The sequence below is a fragment of the Oryctolagus cuniculus genome, chromosome 14 (assembly GCF_964237555.1).
Source record: "Oryctolagus cuniculus chromosome 14, mOryCun1.1, whole genome shotgun sequence".
NCBI lineage: Eukaryota > Metazoa > Chordata > Mammalia > Lagomorpha > Leporidae > Oryctolagus > Oryctolagus cuniculus.
The window spans coordinates 5,888,595-5,908,038 of NC_091445.1; the positions used below are offsets into that span (position 1 = coordinate 5,888,595).

The following is a 19,444-nucleotide window of genomic DNA, read 5'->3' on the forward strand; positions in this document are numbered from 1 at the left end:
GAAGATGGGAGAGGGGGCCAGCACTGGGAGCCCCGCAATATGACCACGCTTGTTCCCCAGACCCTGCTACCATGGAGGAGCCTCTCAGTGTATCCACTGCCCTGTCCTGTGCCGGCTGCCCCTGGCACCAGCTTTGTCCTGCGTTAGCGTCCGTCCTCTGTTTCCTTGGGAAAGTGAAGGAAAACACGAGCAAATTCACTTCCAGGGTCAGCTGAATGCAAAATGGAAGAATACTGTGGGAAGATGCTTCTCTACACAGGGGCTGGCATGGTGGTACAGCAGGTAAATCTGCCACCTGTGGTACCAGCATCCCATATGAGCGCTGATTCCAATTCAGCTCTCTGCTATTGGCCTGGGAAACAAGGGTAGATGGACCAAGTGTTTGGGCCCCTGCACCTGCATGGGAGACCTGGATGAAGCTCCTGGTTCCTGGCTTCAGCCTGGTTCAGCCCTGGCTGTTGCCACATCTGGGGAGTGAATCAGCAGATGGAAGATCTCTCGTTCTCTCTCCTCCCCACCTGTATATCTGACTTTTGAATACATAAATACATGCTTTTTTTTTTTTTTAAATAAAGATGCTTCTACCTTCTGCCCCCTAACTGATCTCCTTTTCCTTTCTAATGTGTGGGTTTCTATTTAATTCCTTATCAAATATATGCTCGTGGGGTGCTTATGTGTACGTTTGAGAAGTGAATTCAGAATTCAGGCTGACAAAGACATTTAAAGTTGCCTGAACTTTGCTCTGTGAATCCCTGGTGACTGGAGTTCAACTTCGACACTACTCCTGGGCACGCTGTTATACTTTTTCAGCTGATGGCAACTGAGCCCAGTGCAGTAGCTTCCCAGGTGTGCAGTCCGATCCCGATGATGGAGGTTGTCATTACACTCTGGGTGACACAGCAGAGGGCCACCATCTCATCAGCCCAATTGCACAGGGATTTCTGAGGGTGGACCCAAGGCAACAGAATTAGTATTTTTAATTTTAGAATATTTCTTGAAATATTTTAAATATTATTTTATTTATTTGAAAGGCAGAGGGAGAGACAGAGAGAGAAGGAGATCTTCCATCTGCTGATTCATTCTCCAAATGGCCACAATGTCTGGGCTGGGCCAGGTTAAGTCTAGGAGCCTAGGGGCCAGCACTGTGGCCTAGCGGGTAAAGCTGCCTCCTGCAGTGCCGGCATGCCATATGGGCGCCAGTTCAAGTCCCAGCTGCTCCACTTCTGATCCAGCTCTCTGCTATGGCCTGGAAAAGCAGAAGATGGCCCAAGTGCTTGGGCCCATGCACCCACGCAGGAGACCCGGAAGAAGCTCCTGGCTCCTGGCTTTGGATCAGTGCAGCTCCGGCCATTGAGGCCATTTGGGGAATGAACCAGTGATTGGAAGATATCTTCCCCCTCCCCCCACCACCTCTGCCTCCCTGTAACTTTGCCTTTCAAATTATAAAGAAAGAAATCATATATATATATATGATTTATATATTTATTTATACATATCATATATGTATGATTTTTATATAAATAAATATATATAAATATATATTTATATATCATATATGAAATCATATATATGATTTCTTTATATATATTATCTTTATTTCATATATACATACATATATGTATGTATGTTTGTATGTGCGTATATATAAAGCTAGGGTCCTGGAATTCCATCTGGGTCTCCCTCTTGTGCCACAAGTGCCAGGGTCGTCATCTGCTGCTTTCCCAGGCACCTTAATTGGATCAGAAGTGGATCAGCCGTGAGTCATACCTGACACTCCAGTACGTGGGATGCTGGCATTGCAAGCAGTGGCTTAACTCAGTGCGCCATAGTTACGAACCTCTCATGGCTTACAAGTTTTCCAGGTGGGATAAAGCTGCTGCCTGCGATGCTTTCATGCCATGTGGTGCCGGTTCAAGACCCGGCTACTCCACCTCTGATTCAGTCCCCTAATAATATGCCTGGGAAAGCAGTGGAAGATGGCCCATGTGCTTGGGCCCCTGCACCCACATGGGAGACCCGGCAGAAGCTCCTGGCTCATGGCTTTGGCCTGGCCCAACCCCAGCAACTGTGGCCATTTGGGGAGTAGACCAACGGATGGAAGCACACGCTCGCTCTCTCTGCATAACTGACTTTCCAATAAATAAATAAATTTTTTAAAGTAAGTTCTCTAAGTGATTCCAGAGTACAAACAAGCAAACTGTTCTAGAGATAGCTGTGATGTGCCAACAAAAATGGAGACTGGGGCTGATTCATTAAACACACGATGGTTTTTGTTTTGCTGTCACAGTGGGCATCTTTCCTCACCCCAGATGGGAAACTCATTCTTTCCCAATCTCAGCTACCACAGGAAAATGGGAGCCTGCCAGCCAGACTTCTTCTGTTAGCTCTGAAAAGCAGGTACATCACGCAAACAGGACAAAACTGGTACGCGGCGCTCAGAGGCAGATGCTAAGTCTTTATGCCAAGGAGTTGTGCACTTAACCTTTGTAACTTGTCTTCCCCATCACGGAGAGTCACCTGCTCAGTCACAGATGTTTCTTGACTTACACTGGGTAGAGAAGACACACATGGTATCTGCCTCCCCAAGACTTTCTCTTACTATTCCTTTCTTCCTTCTCTTGGGAGAATCTGGCCTTGGGAAGGAACATTTACCAAGAAGCGGATGCAGAAGAATCTAATATCATGGAAGAACCCTCAAAGTTTTTGAAATAGTATCTTATGATTAAAAAAAAAAACTTTTATTTCAGAGAGACAGACAGACAGACAGACTTCCATCCACCAGCTCACTCCTCAGAGCCTACAAGAGCTGGAGCTGGGCCATGCTGAAGCCAGGAGTCAGGAATCCACCGTAATCTGCCGTCTAAGTGGCAAGGACCCAGATCCTTGAGCCATCACCCACTGTCTACCGAAGTACACGGCAGCAGGAAGTTGAACAGGAATCAGAGGAGCCGGGACTCAAACCACGCACTCCGATACAAGACGCAAGAGTTGCACGCAGCATCTACCCAAACACTTTGCCCCGTGGTTTGCAGTATTAAATTCTCGGGGTTTAAAAAGGCATGTCTCCTTGTCAACATCCAAATATTTATCTTTTTATTCAAGCCCAAGGACTATCCCAGGCAGGACTCCTCGGCTATCAATTTCTGTGGCACTAGTTGTCTACCGCCTACAAAGACAACATCCGTTAGCAGGTCATCTGCCTTGTTCCAATTGCATTGCTTTTTTAGTGAAGCATCCCGCTCAGGAAGAGCAAAGCAGAACGTCTGTGATATGTAGGTGTCGCCCGGCACTCTGACCTGAGCTAGCGCAAGTTGGGGAAAGCCTCAAAAAGGCAGAGCCCTCCGAGGCCTTGCAGGAGACACCAGGGACTGGCTCCCTGCTTCCAACAGCGTGCAAGAGGAGGAAGAACAGAGGGACTCCCTAGAGGACAAACACCTTGGACTTCTCAGCCTAATCAAGGCAGGCTATGTTCAGCGAGGCTGAACCCCGATGTTGAAACCTCTAGGCCTCACCACGTTGTTTCCCAGACTTCTGTGGGGTTTTCTCCTGCATAGGCACTGCCTTCAGTTGATGATGATGATGTCACCCAAGAAACACTACGCCTCTCCAGAGCCAGCCCTGTGAGTGCTCAGCACAGGTCCACACGGTTTCCAGGGGAGCACGGAACACTCCAGGCAGTCAGTCGCACCACCCAGGTCCAAGGTATGGACTTCTGCCCAGTCCCTGCCTGATGTAGCACAGCAGTGCACTCATTCATTCATTCATTGACTCATTCATTCATTCATGTCATCAGTGCATTGAGCACTGTTCTGGGAGCTTGGAAATGAGTGGGCAAAGCGGATATTCCTACCAGGGCTATCAGGTGGTGACTGCAGTTGGCTCTCACAAAACGGGGGACATTCCCGCAAGCGCTTTATGAATGCAAGGGAGCTGGGCAAGTAGGCATCTGGGGGACCACGACTCCAGGCCAACAGAACAACCAGTCCCGTGGTTCTGAGGTGCAATTATGTTAGAGGTCTTTGAGGAGCGCCCACGAGACCTGCGTGGCAGGCATGGACTCAGGGAGGAGGAGTATAAGCACAACGAGAGGAAAACTGGGAACACTGGACAGCTTGGTTAGCTGGGCCCTGTCCGTTATCCTAAGAACTCTGGCTTTTTAGGCTGAGTCAAACAGGAACCCCCCCACAAAGTTATCTTATGTGGAGGGGAGGGGAGCCGATTGGCATCTCCAAAGGACCACTGTGACAGCTGGACTGGAGGTCACTCGAGTGGCCAAGTGCTCTTACACACAGAAGCACATCACAAGGCTGTTAGGTTAACCCAGCGAGAGATAATGGATGATGATGGCTCGGAACAAAGACAGCTGTCAATGTCAGATTCTGGACACACTTGGAGTGCAGATGCACCAAGATTTGCTGGTGGATAAAGGCTAAGAATGACTCTGGGCTTCCTGGATTGAGCCAGTGGGGGAGGCTTGGGGTGGAATGCATTTTTAAGGAAAAATGTGATCTTGATTTTGCACATATTACGTTGGAGATGATTATCATTTATTTTTTAAGTATCAGAGGGTGCTATTTAGTAAACAACTGTGTAGAAAAATCTGATATCTGAACTATGTAGGTTCCCCGTAAGTCTGGGCACTAGCGCTTCCGAGTGAGATTCTGACCTAAAATCACACAGCAAGCCAACTCCTCTGTGAACTGTTTCAGCCTTCTTCCTCCTCAGTCAGCTGGAAGTAAGGACCCTCCCCACCCCACCCCCCACATAACCACCCCACGGGCACAAGTACACATACACACATGGCTGCAGGTGTGAGGACAAAGAGCCATAGGGACAGCATTGATGAAGGACACACAGGACTAGGACACATGGTTTACATATGACCTATCCCATTGCCCTGCTCATGCCAGTCCCACACGAGCCCTCAGGAACCCATCCACACTACACTCCCCTCTCCCACAGAGTGGCCAGGTGCTGCAGCCACTCTACGGATTCCTCCCTGAAAACCTAAGAACTTTTCACAGCCACGTGATGTTGGCGTCAACATATTCACTGGCCAGGTGGCCAAGAGAAGCATTGGGAAGAGATCCTAATGGAGATGTTTCTTACCAGGCAAAGGTCTTTGCCTCACTGATGCGAGAGAAGGGAGCTGGCCCCTCTCAAGGAGGAGTGGGCCAGTTCTTCAGGCCAGAAAGCTTAGGAGAATCTTGGAATTCAAGATTTCTGAGTGCACTGATATAAATGCCCCATCAGATCTTCTCGTAGTGGACTAACTGGTGCTAAAACTTTCATGTTCTCTAGAAATTCCAAACGTCAGTATTTTCAGCTTCTTTATGGTTTTCATGCTTTTCCTTACTTAGGAATTCAGCTTTTAACTTTGTGTCTCCAACCTAATGGTAGTTCCTGGCCCAAACCACCCAATTCAGTAGTCCCTTCAATGATCACTTCCGCCGACCCCCCCCACCTCTCCCCACCCCAAGTGCACTTCCTTTTACAGGGAGTGTTAACAAGACTAGCTGCTACGGCCTCTTACTTTTCCACTTAAAGTCATCACTATCCAGCCACAAGGGAATTCAGCTCCAAAATTCACTTTAGAGTCTACTTCAGTGGGCCACTATTTATTAGTTGTCCTAGGTCAAGTTCTGGGGGAAACAGATGGCGAGATAGAGTCTCACATGTAGGTGGGGTATTGGAGAATAGTATCAGGAACACATTTGTGGGGAAGTACACAAAGCAGGATTTTGCAGAGGGAGAAATTAACCTGCAAAGCCTTTTCAATAGTGGCCCCAGGGAAACTCATGGATAAGCCTGAGGAATCTACACAATATGGACACCCTTAACTTCTGTACACTCACCCATCATTGAAGTGGGCGTCACATTCCTGGGAGAGACACAAACTCACGTGAAGCAGCTCCCATCAAATGAGAGTGGTCCTGTGGGGAGAGTCAGCTGCCAGCCTTCAGCAGGCAATGTTCCTGGGAGCTGGAGAGAGTGGGTCTGCCACGGGGCAACCCGGAAGGTGCACCACTGAGTCTACTTATTCTGGCTTTCAAGAATGCTCTAATTAGCTCATGAAAGAAGAAAGTTAAAAGACATACAGGATTCTGTTCCAAATTCTGGGTGATTCAAAAGGGCTTCCTGATCTTTTATTCTTTGCAAAAAATTCCATCATTACAGTAGAGAGGAAGGAAAAGGGGACCTAATTGAACTCCTGTGTTTGTGATCTGAGAAACAGGAGTGAGGAAAGAGAGCAGGAGCGGCACATTCCTTTCCACTGGCTTACTTCCCCCAAATGCCTGCAAGGGCTAGGGAAGCCAGAAGTAAGGGAAAGAATCCAAGTCTCCCGCACAGATGGCAGGAACCCAATTATATGAGCTATCACTACTGCCTCCCAGGGTCTACATTAGCAAGGAACTGGAGTTGAGAGCTGGAGCCAGGAATCAAACCTAGGCACTGTAGCATGGATCTAAGTTCTTAACCGCTAGACTAAACGCTCACTCCTGCTCTTGCATCCTTTAAGGGGTTGCAGCTAAACTAACTCCAGGCCCAAGGCTAAAATGTTGTGTTTAGAACCCACCTGTATTATATGAGTAAGTCATTGGAAAAGATTAAATAGTTGAAAAGGAAACCTGTGAGGATCATAGGACTCTAGCTAGGATGGTATTGAACCACCCACTGTAGCCACAGGTCATCAAATCTCTGCTGTAATGCACACTGCTGTTTTAATAGGGGATGAAGCCTACATCTGCAATTTAACAGTGAGAAGCCTTATGGATAATTGATGAACCACTCATTTCTCTTTTCAGTGTGGCTCACTCTAGCTGGCTCTGAACATTGAAAAAAATGCTGTTGTCGAAATAAGTGGTAAAAGAGATTATCTTCACTTTTAAGGCCTTTTTTAGGAGATAAAAATCAAAAGAAGGATGAATTAGAGATTGGATTGAGATGGTGGAGTAGGGAGGGAGCTTGTTGTTCTAGCCTAGAAGATAGTTTTAAAAAAGCGGAAAGAGTTCAGTCTCATCAAAGAGGCAGAAAACAGCAGAGGAAACTACACAGTTGGAGGACACAGTGGAACTACGAGGAGGGTGAGGACATGCACAACAGAACCTCAGCAGCCAAGAGCCTCTGTACCAGCACTGGAGAGTGAGGTGAGACCAGACTGCAGCAGCTGAAGCCACTGGCAAAAAAGCTGCAGGAAGGGCATAGAGGGAATCCAGCTTGGGGCCCCATGGGAGGATGGTGTACCTGCCAAATTAGAGGAGAACAACAAAGGGGGGCACATTTTCTCTCTCCCCAATCATCCGTGAAGGCATCCTGTAACAAGCTGACAGACAGCAGGCGCCATTTTGGTCCTATTTAACAGCTGTGCCAACTCGTGTCCATGCCCAGCAACCAGCCAGGTGGAAACTGAGTCTGGTGGGGAGAACAGACAGGGTACTAGGTGCTCGTGACTGTGGAAGGCTTGTGTGGTGGGACTGTGAAAACACAGGGGCTGTGTGGGGCTTGTGTGGCTGGGACATTGGGAAGTCACTGTGGGAGGGTCCACATGATCAGGGCTTCCTGGTTACCTGGGGCATCTGAGCTTACACTGAGGACTGCACAGATACTTTGTGTGGTCCTTGTGGCAGAGCAGATGAAAAATATACTCAATGGGGCCACTGCCCAGGCACTGGTCTCCTTCAAGGAGAGGAGCTCAGCTGAGTCTATGTCAAGAGACAAGGAGAAGCCTCCCCTTTGATTAAAGAAAATATATATATATATATATATATATATATATATACACACACCATGCCAAACCTGGGTGTGTCACCTCAGACACATCCTCCACTCTGTAGCACTGAACAGAGCTCCCTGGCCACTCCCACCACATGCCTCTGGGTATTCACGGAAAGAAGACACTCCACTAATCCACTCAGATGTAGTCCAAAGATAAAAGCCACTACAGCAAAAAAAAAAAACAAAAAAGACCAATGAGTATCTCCACAAATGCCAAGTAACAAATGCACCAATAAGGAAGACAACAGGACACCCCAAAAAGAACACAGCACTTCAGTACTAGATTGTGAAGATGATGAGACTGAAGAAATGCCAGAAATGGAACTCAAAAAATTGATCATAGGATTACTTGGAAATAACCAGAAGACAATGCATGAACTAATGAAATCCATACATAACATGAAAGAAATTTTCTCCCACAAAATTGAGATCTTAAAGAAAAATCAAAATGAAATCTTAGGAATGAAGAATTCAATAGGACAAATGAAAACTACATTGGAAAGCCTTAACAACAGTATTGGTTAAGCAGAATAAAGAATCCCCAACTTAGAAGACAAAGCACAGGAAATTATACAATCAAACACAAGAAGAAGAAATTATAAAAAACACTGCTGGTAAATCCACAGGATACTGTCAAACCACCCAACATATGGGTTCTAGGAGTTCCTGAAGGTGTGGAAAGAGGAAGGATTAGAAGGCCTTTTTAGTGAAATAGTAACAGAAAATTTCACCCATTTGGAGAAAGAAAGGGATACCCAAGTACAGGAAGCACATAGAACTCCTGATAGACATGATCAGAAACCATCTTCACTATGACACACTGCAGTCAAACTCTCCACAGTAAAACAAAGAAAAGATTCTAAAATGTGCACGTGAGAAATGCCAGATTACTTTCAGAGGATCTCCAATTAGACTCACAGAGGAATTCCCACCAGAAAATCTATAGTCTAGGAGAGAATGGCAAGATATATTCTAAGTCTTAAGAGAAAAGAACTATCAACCCAGAGTACTATACCCTGCAAAGCTCTCATTTATGAATGAAAGTGAAATAAAGACATCCATAACTAACAGAAATTCAGAGGATTTATCAACACCCACTGACTCCTGCTAAAGATGCTTCAGGATGACCACACACAGAAACACAAAAACATCATCATTACTACAGAGTAGGTAGAGGAAGGAAATCTCCTACTAAAAGTACAAAGGAAATGCAAAATAAAAAAAAATATTTATGGAAAAATACCAGGGCAAAGTTGTTGCTTATCAGTAATCACCTTGAATGTAAATGGCCTTAACTCTCCAGTTTAAAGACACAGACTGGCTAAATGGATTAAAAAAGAAAACCCATCTGTTTGCTGCCTGCAAGAAACACATCTCACTAACAAGACACATGCAGACTGAAAGTCAAAGGATAGAAAAAGATAGTCTGTGCTCACAGAAACCAAAGAAGAGCTGGTGTAGCCATCCTAATATCAGACAAAATAGACTTTAACATAAAAACTGTTAAAAGAGACAAAGAAGGACACAAGGATCAATTCAACAGCAAGATGTATCTATTATAAATGTATATGCACCTAATTACAGAGCACCTGGGTATTGAAAAGCAATGGTAAGGAACCTAAAGGGAGACATAGATTCAAACACAATAGTAATGGGGGATTTAAATACCCCATTTTCAGCAATGGACAGATCAACCAGAAGCAGAGTTAATTGACCCTATAGACCAAATGACCTAAAAGATATCTACAGAACTTTTCATCCTACAGTTGCAGAATGCACATTCTTCTCATCAGTGCATGAAACCTTCTCTAGGATAGATCACATGCTAGGCCATAAAGCAAATCTCAGCAAATTCAAAAAAATAAAAATCATACCATGCATCTTCTCAGACCACAATGGAATGATGTTGGAAAAAAAATCAACAGCCTTTGTACACACAGACTATGCCACGGCTGAGAAAGAACTTCTAATATCAATCCCATTCACAGTATCTACAAAAAAAATCAAATACCTTGGAATGAATTGAACCAAGGACATCAAAGACCTCTACAATGAGAATTACACGACATTAAAGAAATAGAAGAAGATATAAAAAAATGGAAAAATCTCCCATGTTCATGGATTGGAAGAATCAATATCATCAAAATGTCCATCCTTCCAAAGGCCATTTACAGATTCAGTGTAACACCAACCAAAATACCAAAGACTTTCTTCTCAGATCTAGGAAAAATGATGCTGCAATTCATATGGAAACATAGGAGACCTCGAATAGCTAAATAAGTTATATACAACAAAAAGAATGCTGGAGGTTTCACAATACCAGATTTTCTGTCACACTACAAGGCAGTTATAATCAAAACAACGTGCTACTGGTACAAGAACAGGTGGATAGACCCATGGAACAAAATATAAACACCAGTAATCAATCCTACCATCTACAACTGACTTATATTTGACCAAGGAGCTAAAACCAATCCCTGGAGCAAGGACAGTCTCTTCAACAAATGGTGCTTGGAAAACTGGATCTCCACGTGCAGAAATATGAAGCAAGACTCCTACATTACACCTTACACAAAAATCCATTCAGAATGGATAAACAACCTAAATCCACAAACTGATACCATTAAATTATTAGAGAACATTGGGGAAACTCTGCAAGACATTGGCATAGGCAAAGAGTACCTGGAAAAGACCCCAGAGTCACAGGCAATCAAAGCCAAAATTGACAAATGGGATTACATCAAATTGAGAAGCTTCTGTACTACAAAAGAAACACTCAGGAAAGTACAGACAACCAGGAGAATGGAGAAATTATCTCCAAACAGTGCAACTGATAAAGGACTAATAACCAGAATATATAAAGGGATCAAGAAACTCCACAACAACAAAACCCAGTGAAGAAATGGGCAAAGGACTTAAACAGACATTTTTCAGAAGAGGAAATCCAAATGGCCAATGGACACATGAAGAAATGTTCAAGATCACTAGTTGTTAGAGAAATGCAAATCAAACCACAATGAGCTTTCACCTCACTCCAGTTAGAATGGCTTTCATACAGAAATCTACCAACAACAGATGCTGGTGAGGATGTGGGGAAAAAGGTACCCTAATCCACTGTTGGTGGGAATGCAAACTGGTAAACCACTATGGAAGACAGTATGGAGATACCTCAGAAATCTCAATATAGTCCTACCATATGATCCACCCATTCCACTCCCGGGAATTTACCCAAGAGAAATGAAATCAGCAAATAGAAGAGTTATCTGCACCCTCAAGTTTATTACAGCTCAATTCACAATAGCTAAGACATGAAATCAACCTAAATGCCCATCAACTGAAGACATTATGGGATATGTTCTCCATGGAATACTACACAGCAGAAAAAAAGGTTAAATCCAGTTATTTGCAACAAGATGGATGAATCTGGAAAACATATACTTAGTGAAATAAACCAGTCCCAAAGGGACAAATGCCGTATGTTCTCCCTGGTCTGCGAGAACCAACAGAGCACCTAAAATGACATCTGTAGAAGTGAATTTCACACTTTGAGAAGCAATGACTTGAACAGCCCTTGTCTTGACTGTTGAGGAACAGTTTTTTTTTTCTTAATGGAGAATGGGACTGGGAATGGGAGAGGGAGGAGTTTGAGTGGGAGTGGGGGTGGAAGGGCAGGTATGATGGGAAAAATTACTATATTCCTAAACTTGTACTTAATGAAATTTGTACTCATTAAATGAAAGGTTTCTTTGGGGGGAAATAGGAAAAATAGTTAAGACTGGGAGTATGATTATAAATTAGATCAAGTTCTAGTTTTAGCTTCATTACCATATATTTTAATTAGATAAATTCTTGAAAATAAAAATATTTGAGAATAACATAGGAAATTCATAAATCCAATAATACTTGAGCAAAAATGCCAACAGATACATTACAACCAGAAGATCCCTTGCAAAGCACTTGGGCCGTCACAGCTCACCCAAGGTACTCGTAACTCACCAGGCACTCCCTGCAGTCTTCCTGGCTGGGTCTGACTTAAATTTGAAGCCTCCAGCTGTTGTCTGGTCACACTTATTGCCTCAGTGCTCTCACTATGCTCTGTAGCCCACTGTACTCTGACCCACGAGTCCAACCAGGCCCCTGATTGCAACACTTGCATGTTTAAATGGCATGCCACAATCAACACATCAAAACCCAAACTCTCTATGTCTTCTCAACCAAACCCTCTACCCTACCTGCCACTTGATACCTTTTCCTAACTTTAAGTAGTGACAATTTCTTTTATCTAATTGCTCAAGGCCAGAATTTCAGCAAACTGTTTGCTTTCCCACTCTTATGTGAGCCTAACTGACAAACAAGAGAAAATTCTGGCAGCTCCGATTTCAAGAACCACCCAGAATCTTACCCCTTCTCATTGCCTATACCACTTCCAATGTCTCTTCCTTGGAGAATTGACTCTCAAATGTCTTCACTCTTCAACCCATATGTACCTACAACTCACTTGTTCTGTAGCAGTAGGAGTAGAAGAAAGACCCTTTTACAACACAAGCTGGATGTTTCTGGGTAGGATGGAATCAGTGGCCTCAATCCAGTCTTTTAGTCTCTTTGCCCTCCCCAAAAATCACACAGAGAACAACTGCAATATCAAAGTTACAAACTCACAGACAACACATCTATCAAACATAGATGACAAAGTATTGTGACAATCTTGAAATAAAAGCAGAAAGGATAAACGCCAAGATAGCAGTAGTTGCATTGGGAGAAAAAGAAGTTAGAAGAATTTCTGGTGGCCCTAAAATGTTGCCACCTACAACTTCAACACATAGACACTGAAAAGTACTGTAGGCCAATCTCAGTACAACATTTCAAAGAGTGGCATTCCTTTTCAGTCTACAGTTTGTGGCAGGGTATAAGGGCCCACCCTAAGTTGGACACTGCCAGGATTATCTTGACTCCTGAAGTCCTAACACTGGCAACGCACCACCCTTCCAGGGCAATGCCTTGTACTGAGGAGGACAGGCAGTGAAATGAGCAGGGAGAGACACTGAGAGCAAAGCGGAAGGAAGGGCCAGGGGAGGGGCAGGAGAGGGGCACAGAGTTCACACATCTCTGGAAATGTAAGACAGCGTCTTCCAATACTGAAGGTATCAACAGAAAGACCCAGGAAGGTAGTAAACTTAATCTCTTTCCTTTTTTTTTTTTTTTTTTAGGAAAACCCATTTCACTTAAACAACAGAATTACAGTCCAATGTTTATTAAGTTGCTGTGAGGAAAACAGAATACTGCTTTGATAATATAACAAAGACATGTCCATAAAACAGAATTCAATTATATCTAGCATTTCAAAACAAGTGAAACAATAGATTATCATGAAGTTACAAAATAAGGAATGTTTAAAAAACTCAGAAGATTAAGGAACATGATGATTTTTGGATGAATTTTGATAGAACTCAGGAAAGGATTAAAAGTTAAAAAAAGGCATTTCAAAATAAAGACTTAACTTGAGGGAATACAAAAGCTAGCAAACATGATGAGAAATGACACGCTAAACAACACTGAAGAGGAAGCAAGTAAACATCAAATGAGACCCAAAAACAAATAAAAACATTGGAGTGAAATGGCAGTTACAGATAAGAGAGGCAAGGCAGTCAAGGCCGACGCTAGAAGTGACAGCAGTGCCTGAAGCATCAATATAAAGAACAGGGCAGAACCAGAATTGTCTTTGATGAAACCTGCCTAAAATATATTCCTAAAAAGACTTGTGGCTACCTATCAAAAGGACACCTTATGGAACCAGAAAAATTACCCAGAATAGCTAGCACCAACACCTACTCTAGAAAAATGATTAGATCTTAGGAAAAAAGAAAAAGCACTAGGAATTCAGGAGAAATGACCAAATCATCTGTCATTAGCCTTAGGATTGACATTAGCCTTCTTGAGAGCTGTGCTATGTGCCATAAGAAATGTAACACGTTTTATATGTTCTATGTTAATGAAAAAATTCTAAGCCAAGAAGTCTATCAACAACCACACTGATCTTCATATTAACAGATTATGGAATACTGATGTCAACAAAAGAGATCAGGGAATATAGCCACTGTGAACACTGCCTGTGGAAAGTACTAGAGACATCTTCAGAGAAGTGAAATTTTGATCAAGTATCCACACAAGAACCAGTGGTCAATGTCGAATTTATTTGCCTGCAGAACTGAGATGAAGTGATGGGTGTCAGGAAAGCAATATATTCCATAATAATTAAGCTTCAAAAATGGACAGTGTGTAAAAGGAGAAAAGTCATTCATGAATGTTTTCATTTGATTTTAGATATTATCTAGAATGAGAGTGTCAGGGTATGGATACATCTCCCTCAAAGAGCTGATGTCGACAGTCAGTGTGATGGTACTAAAGCATGGGCCTGGTTTTTTGCAATGGGTTTGCACCAGAACACAGGTGTTGTGAAAACCACCACTAAATTAGAGCCAAGTGGCAAAGGAAAAGACTCATAACATCATTGTCACTGGATGTGTAGATTTGGGCAAGTCCAACCCTACTACTGGCCATCTGGTCTACTAATATTGTGGCATATACAAAAGAACCATTGAAAATTTTGCCAACAGGGCTGGTTCTGTGGCACAGCAGGTTTTAAAGCCCTGGCCTGCAGTGCTGGCATCCAATATGGGCAACAGTTTGAGTCCTGGCTGCTCTATTTCTAATCCAGCTCCCTGCTAATGTGCCTGGGAAACAGTGGAAGATGGTCCAAGTGCTTGGACCCCTACACCCAAGTGGGAGACCCAGAAGAAGCTCCTGGCTTCTGATTGGCTAAGCTCCAGCCACTGCGGCCATTTGGGGAGTGAACCAGCAAGTGGAAGATCTTTCTCTCACTCTAACTTCAAGTAAGTAAAATAAATTAAAAAAAAAAAAGAAAACTTTGAGAAGCAGGCTGCTGAGATGGGAAAGGGCCTGGGTCCTGGGTAAACTGAGAGTCCCATGTGATTATAGCATCGCCATCACCATTTCCCTATGGAAACTTGAGACTAGTGTGTGGGGAGCAACCCGGACTAGACTAAGTTACTGGAATTAAGACTTATTCTATGCATCTGCTCTCCCACAATATGGCGCTGGGAGAGAAGAAAACAGCTTCTACACAGCTGCCTCCAGTTCAGCCAATAAACTGTAGGACTTGCTCCTGATTGGAGGAGAGCAGCGTACTCGGCGTGTGGGCAGCCGAGTTAGGATTGGCGGAGGAGGACTATAAAGGAGGAGAGAGACGGCATGCACCAGGAACATCTAAGGGGAACACCTAAGGGGAACACCTGTGCAGCCCCCGAGAGAGCCGGCCGGCGGTGTGCCGCTCCCCTGCGGAAGTGGGGAATGTGGCCAGGGGGAACTGCCCTTCCACGGAGGTGGAAGGGACAGTAGCCAACCCGGGAAGAACCAGCAGCAAACCCGGGGAGGGCCGAGCAGACGAAAGAACAGCGCAGGGTCCTGTGTCGTTCCTCCACGAAGACGGGGAGCGACACTAGTGTTATGGAATTTCACCCACAAAGACGGCAACACTGGTGGAACCACACTATCTGAAACCCTAGATTGCCTCCTCCCACCAACTGGACCAACTGGCAAGCATTTGTGTCTACCAAGTTGGTGGTATTGGCATGGTCCCTGTGGGCTGAGTGGAGACTGGTGTTCTCTAACCTGGCATGGTCATAACCATTGCTCCAGTCAATGTCACAACTGAGGTCAAGTCCTCTGCAATGCACCATGAAGCTTTGAAGGAAGCTCTCCCTGGGGCCAATGTGGACTTCAGCGTCAAGAAGGTGTCTGTCAAAGATGTTCTTCATGGCCACGCTGCTGGTGATGGCAAGTATGTCCCACCAATGGAAGCAGCTGGCTTCACTGCTCAAGTGATCATCCTGAACCTCCCAGGTCAAATCAGTGCCAAGTGTGCCCCTGAACTGGATTGTCACACAGCTCATTGCACATTGCTTCCAAGTTTGGTGAGCTGATGGAAAAGGGTGATCATTGCTCTGGAAAGAAGCTCGAAGGTGGCCCTAAATTGCTGAACCCTGGTGATGCTCCATGGTGGACATGCCCACGTGCATTGAGGGCTTCTCTGACTGTCCTCCTCTGGGTCGTTTTGCCTTGCATAATGTGAGACTGACAGTTGCTGTGGGTGTCATCCAAGCAGTGCACAAGAAGCCTGCTGGAGCTGGCAAGGTCACCAAGTCTGCCCAGAAAGCTCAGAAGGCTAAATGAGTACTATCCCCAATGCCTGCCACCCCAGTCTTCAACAGTGGTGAAAGAATCATCTCCGAACTGTTGGTCTACATTGGCCATTTAACAATAAAGGACTGGTTAATAATTACAGTGCATTGTTAAGCCTTCAGAAGGAAAGGAGAGAGTTTTGCATGGCAATTTTAAGTTATTAGTTTTTAAAATCAGTACATTTTAGTGGAAACAACTTGAGCAAAAATCTGTCACAGATTTTGAGACCCAAAGTTTAATGAGAAAAAATACATAAACCAAAGGTGGGTCTGTAAGAGGTGATTAGGCTCCTCCCCAGCCGAATGGGAGGAGTGCACTTAGAAATCAGGCTTCATGCAGTGTTTGGCTGGCTTGTCCTTCCCTTTTCTGCCACGTGTACACACAGCCTTCCTCCTCTCCAGCCGAAGAAGGCACAGGGCTCCGTCTTGGAAGCATAGGGAAGCCCTCACCTGACAATGTAAACTACCAAAGCTTTGATCTTACCTTGGGCTTCCTCACTTTCAGAATTAGGAGAAAGGAAATCTCCATTACCCAGTCTGTGGTGTTCTGTTACCGCAGTACAGACATAAAACTGAATACTTACTGAGAAGGCGGCAGAAGAGAGAACAGGCTCACTGAAAAATTTTAATGGCAGGAACTCAATAGACAGTACTCAACTAAAGAGAACATAACAGTGTTGTGGAAGGCGTTGTGTTAGAAGTAAGCATTACTGGGCTGGCGCCGCGGCTCAATAAGCTAATCCTCCACCTTGCGGCACCGGCACACCGGGTTCTAGTCCTCGTCGGGGCGCTGGATTCTGTCCCGGTTGCCCCTCTTCCAGGCTAGCTCTCTGCTGTGGCCCGGGAGTGCAGTGGAGGATGGCCCAAGAACTTGGGCCCTGCACCCCATGGGAGACCAGGAGAAGCACCTGGCTCCTGCCATTGGATCAGCATGATACACCGGCCGCGGTGGCCATCGGAGGGTGAACCAATGGCAAAAGGAAGCCCTTTCTCTCTGTCTCTCTCTCTCACTGTCCACTCTGCCTGTCAAAAAAAAAAAAAAAAAAAAAAAAGAAAGAAAGAAAAAAAAAGAAGCATCACTGCTTTTGCTATGTCCCGTACGTTTTGGTATGTTGTGCTGTCATTCATTTCCAGAATTTTTTTGATTTCTCTTTTGATTTCTGCTATGACCTACAGCTCATTCTGGAGCATGTTGTTCAGTCTCCATGGATCTGCACATATTCCAGAGATCCTTGATTTGTTCATTTCCAGCTTCATTTCATTGTGATTAGAGAAGATACATGGCATGATTCAATTTTTTTGAATTTGCTGAAACTTGCTTTATGGCCTAGCATATGGTCTATTCTAGAGAAAGTTCCATGCACTGATGAAAAGAATATATATCCTCCAACTGTGGTATGAAAAGTTCAGTAGGCATCAGTGAGGTCCGTTTGATCCATATTATCAATTGGCTCTGTTGTTTCTTTATTGATTTTCTGACTGGTTGATCTGTCTTTGATGAAAGTGGGGTGTTGATGTCCCCCATTGCTATTTTATTGGTGTCAATGACTCCTTTTAGATCCGTTAACCTTTCCTTTAAATAACCAGGCACCCTATAATTGGGTGCATATACATTTATTATAGTCACATCTTCCTGTAGAACGGATCCCTTAATCATTATGTAGTGCCCCTATCAATCTATTTTTGTCTGATATTAGGATGGCTACAACAGCTCTTTGTTGCTTTCTGTTAAAATGGAATATTTTTTTCTATCCTCTCACTTTCAGTCTGTATGTACCTTTGTTGGTGAGCTGTGTTTCTTATAGCCAGCACATCAAAACTTATGGAATACAGCAAACGCAGTGTTAAGAAAGAAGTTGATAGCAATTGATGCCTACAACAAGAAATTGGAAAGGCACCAAGTAAATAAGCAATCAATGCATATCAAGGATGTAAAAAAACAAATGCTAATTAGTAGGAGGAAAGAATTAAAGAATAAACACAATTGAAAGAAACAATACAAAATTTCTATGAAATTAAGAGCTAATTTATGAAAACAAACACAATTGATACACCAATGGCAACTAAAAACAAAAAAAGAGGGCAAAGACCCAAATCAATAAAATCAGAGGTGACAAAGCAAATGTAACAACAGATACCACAGAAATAAAAGAAGCAAATCAGGCATTACTATAAAGAACAGTTTGCCTATAAATCAAAAATATATTCCTGGACATAAAATCTACCAAAAATTCAATCATGAAGATATAGAAAATCTAAAACAGACCATGATGGATATTCAGTTAGTAATAGACTCTCCTAACAAAGAAAAGCCCAGGACTAGATGGTATCACTGCTGAATTCTACCAGACTTTTGAAAAGAAAAAATTTCAATTCTACTCAAGCTATTCAAAACAATTTAAAGGGAGAGAATCCTCCCACACTTTTTCTATGAGGCCAGCATCACCTTAATTCCTAAACCAGAAAAAGATACAACAGAGAAAAAGAACTATAGGCCACTATTCCTGATGAGCATAGCCTCAACAAAATTCTAGTCAACTAAATTCAACACACATCAGAAAGATCATCCATCTGGAACAAGTGAGATTTATCCCTTACATGCAAGGATGGTCCAACATTCACAAAATCAATGTGATACATCACATTAACAAACTGAAGAACAAAAACATGATTATCTCAATAGATGCAGATAGAACATCCAATAAAATACAACAACCTTTGGTAATGAAAACTCTAAGCAAATTGGGTATAGAAGGAACATTCTTCAAGACAATTAAGACATTCTATGACAAACCCACACCCCACATCTTACTGAATGGGGAAAAGCTGGAAGCAATTCCCCTAAGATCCAGAACCAGACAAGGATGTCCACTCTCCCCATTACTATTCAATATAGTTCTGTACATTTTAGCCAGAGCCATCAGGCAAGAAAAAGAAATCAAAAGGATATGAACTGAGAAGGAGAAAGTCAAGCTGCCCCTATTTGTGGATGACATGATTCTATATATAGGGATTCAAAAGACTCCTCTAAGAGACTACTCATACAAGAGTTTGGAAAAGTGGCAGGATATAAAATTAACACACACACATACACACACACAATCAATAGTCTTTGTATACACAGATAATGCAATGACAGAGAAAGAACATTTAAGATTAATCCCGTTCACAATAGCTACAAAAATTAAATACCTTGCAATAAATTTAACTAAGGAGGTGAAATATTTCTACAATGCAATTTACCAACATTAAGGAAAGTAGAAGATAACACAAAAAATACTGGAAAAATCCTCCATGTTCATGGATTTGAATCATCAATATCATCAAAATATCCATATTACCAAAAGCAATTTACAGATTCAATGTGATCCTATTCAAAATACTAATGACATTCTTCTCAGATCTAGAAA

The 19,444-nt window shown here is 43.4% G+C and overlaps 1 pseudogene; it reads left to right on the top strand.

The window, feature by feature from the left end:
• Positions 1-222: 222 nt before the first annotated feature.
• On the top strand, positions 223-16,177 carry LOC103349566 (elongation factor 1-alpha 1 pseudogene; annotated as a pseudogene).
• The last annotated feature ends 3,267 nt before the right edge of the window (positions 16,178-19,444 follow it).